General features: G+C 42.2%; 1 long non-coding RNA gene across 1 annotated transcript; it reads right to left on the bottom strand.

The window, feature by feature from the left end:
- Window positions 1-375: 375 nt before the first annotated feature.
- Window positions 376-1570, bottom strand: LOC127595481 (uncharacterized). The gene is made up of 2 exons (XR_007961270.1): window positions 812-1570; window positions 376-678 (listed from the first exon to the last, which is right to left on the bottom strand). It is a non-coding gene; the product is annotated as an uncharacterized LOC127595481 (long non-coding RNA).
- Window positions 1571-3310: the final 1740 nt, after the last annotated feature.

Genomic DNA, 3310 nt, shown 5'->3' with positions numbered 1-3310 from the left:
AAAACCGGGGTACCCGGAGAAAACCCATGCAGGCCCGGGCAGAACATGCAAATTCCACACAGGAAGGCCGGAGCCGGGATCAAACCCACAACCTCTGCACTATGAGGTGACAAGCTAAGCACTGGACCAGCGGGCCGCCCTAAATTGAGAAATGTATTATTTATTTATCAACACATTTGTGTGTGTGTGGGGGGGGGGGGGGCTGAAACAGATGAATTCATCCATCCAGTTCATTTCGGTGAGCAAAGATGATTTGAGATTCAAATGTTTTGAGTTACGCATGTGGTCGAGGAATAAATTATTCTTGAATCTCAAGGCACCAGTGCAGATTTTAAAAAAAGGTTAGGAAACACTGATCTCCGTGTCTTTAAAGTGGAATGAATGGAATACCAGAATGTTTTATTGCAAGATCAATTTGTTTTACTTTTTTGTCAAACTTCTTTGACTGAATCAATAAAGCTGAATATACTGATCTGTTGTAATGAATTGCAATAAACCAAAGATTACAGACACCAATGAACTTTTTTCTTAGAAGAGTAATCCCAGTACTAGTGAATGTATTGTATGCTTGTAGTTTCTATAAGAGTTGGAGGGTAGTTCAGTGCTTGCATTGGTCAGCCTCGCTGGCACAAACAAATCTGTTCATATCAGTGCAGCTGTCATTGTCCCAAAGACCATCTAGAAGGAAACATAAAACAGTGCGAAGACAATGAAAATCCTCGGTGTGTCATTAGTGTGTCATTTCCCTCATTTTTTAGCAGGAGCCCAGTCTGATCAAATTTGGAAGTCAACATTTCTATTCCATAATTACCATCGAATTCAACCTCAATGCAATTTCCAGGATCGATGTCATTGTTGAAGGCAGTGAAATCAACCTCCGAGCCATCAGTCCACAGGAAGCTGTCATCCTGTAAGTCGAAGGAACACGTTTGCATGACGGAAGGGAAACGCATGCTTGTCACAATATAATACAGGGATGGGTGACTGAAATGATGGAGGGGGGCCGCAATTTTTCATCAGCATGATTGGGGAGCCACGGAGGACCACACACTTATGAACACACTTATGAACTAAAATGACATCTATGACGATGCCATTTTAAATACAGACAAAACAAGTGCTGCGAATAGCAAAAATCTGTGTGTATTTGGTGACCATTGAAATGCTTTGGAGAAATTATGCAAATAAATAAATAAATAAATACATCTTAGATCTGACTGCAGCAAATAAGCATCACTGTCGACCAACCGTCATGGGTATACTTTAAACTTAGCGGTCTGATGCTGAAGGTGTTTAATTGTGCTAGCTTTCACAACAGAATCTGACTGCAAAATTTGCATTGAGGTTATTTACTGAAACAAGATGTACTTTTTGTACAGCATACGAACTCCACGTGCACAAACTGCCTGCATGCGTGCACTTGGTCATTGGTTCAGCGGCTGTTTGTTCGCATCCGCAGACGTGTACTGAAAACACACTTTTGTGCTCAAAATGTCCTCGTATGAACTTGTAATTGTGGCAGAAATCTAATCCCAATTTGTAGTGTCTACCTACAACACGCAGACAGGTCGAAGATCTACTTTTTGATCAACTAACCTCACGGGATCTACCCTTACCGGCGCGCGCACGCACACACACACACAAATTTAAGATTTACCAGCTTTATTTTATTTTTTAAATATTTTTTTTTTGTGAAAATGAGACTGATTAGTGTGCAGTGTATATTAACACAAAAAAATATATTACTAACATGTACAAAGACACACAAATGTTTGTTTGTTTTTTTTCTTCTCGACACTCCTCGGATCTACTTGGGACCTGTCTTAGATCTACCGGTAGATCAGGATCTACCTAATGGGCACCCCTGCTCTAGAAGATCACATGGTAAAATGGCTGATTAGTGATCTTTTTCCTCCACGGGTCTGATGCAAACAAATGGGTTTAAGTCAGTGCACTCATCGTCATCCCACAGTGAGTCTGCAAGAAAAAAAATACACATACTAGGGGTCAGTTCGCCACTTTCACAGAAAAGGTAACACATACTTGTATTAAATAAACATCAGCTTACCTTATTGCAATATGAAAAGGCGGTTTATGATACATCAGAGACACAATATTCTCCCTCCGAAATATTAAGTATACAAACCCCCTCGAATCTCTACACAGTCTTCATTTCCACCAGTGTTGTCAGGCTGGCCAGCACCGAAGTTTGAGAACTTAAAGGTTTCGCCATCGGTCCATATGAAATCGTCTTCCTGTAAGATAAAGTCACATTTTGGACACAAATCTCAGCTTAAGACTGAGCCAGCAGCATGGGGAATGGGAGACAAATGTTGGGTCATTATTGAGGATGTTATGATGACATCAGTTTTAGTCTTGGCTGGAGATATTTGACACATGTCAACCTCTAGGAGGCGCTACAAGACAAATTCCAGGGCACCAGAATCTCCTCCCTTGAAATCCTAAAACAGCGATGATGAAAACAAAACTTGACACTTGCTTCCTTGAAGTTGATTGTAGTGTAATTTGGAATTCCCTCTCTATTCCTGTAGATGGCCTTAGAATGTCCACCTGGCGTCAGTGACACGATTCTATTCTATGTTTGCGGGTCAGGGAGAGTTCAGTTTCAGCAAGGTGTGCAATCCTATAGTAAGGTATTGTGGCTGTTGCCGTCCATCACTGTTAAGGAATTATTCCGCTAGAAGTAGTAGTAGAACATTGTTGATGAATTTCATCTTGCTGTGAGAACCATTGACACTAGTCTCCGTCCTGAACATCTGCTTGTACTTGGAACAAAGAGTGTGTTGTGATGTCTGGGCCCTAATTTCCCGTTGGTTAATTAACAGCCCCCCAAGGGTTTTTATTGCCTCCACTTCCTCATAAAAGTCCCTGAAGGCTCTCAAGTGCCCTCGGCCCCCACCACTTCTGGGACCCCCTCCAGGGGTCAGGTTTTTGAACAGCTGGTCCTCATAACCTTTGGTCTCCTCCGGCCACACCGGGTCAGATGACATGTTACTTTCTTTGTTTCGGGATTTGCATGAGAGGCGTACCTCCCCACATCTCATTATCATATTGTCTCTATATAATCTCATGAATGTGTTTCTTCGGGGCGGCCTGATAAAATCTGAGACTCACAGGAGCCAGAATCGATTCCACTCTGACATTGGTAGAATAAAATCTTTTCCCAATCAGCCGTGGTCCCTGAAGTGCTCATTCGTCGGGAAACAGCCACCGATCACCGAGTGTTTTTTGAAGACCAGCGAAGCAGCAAACACCATATACCACATGATGACAAGACTTAGCCTGAAAC

Source organism: Hippocampus zosterae, chromosome 2 (assembly GCF_025434085.1).
Source record: "Hippocampus zosterae strain Florida chromosome 2, ASM2543408v3, whole genome shotgun sequence".
NCBI classification, from domain to species: Eukaryota; Metazoa; Chordata; class Actinopteri; order Syngnathiformes; family Syngnathidae; genus Hippocampus; species Hippocampus zosterae.
This window is presented reverse-complemented; position numbering and strand designations above follow the sequence as displayed.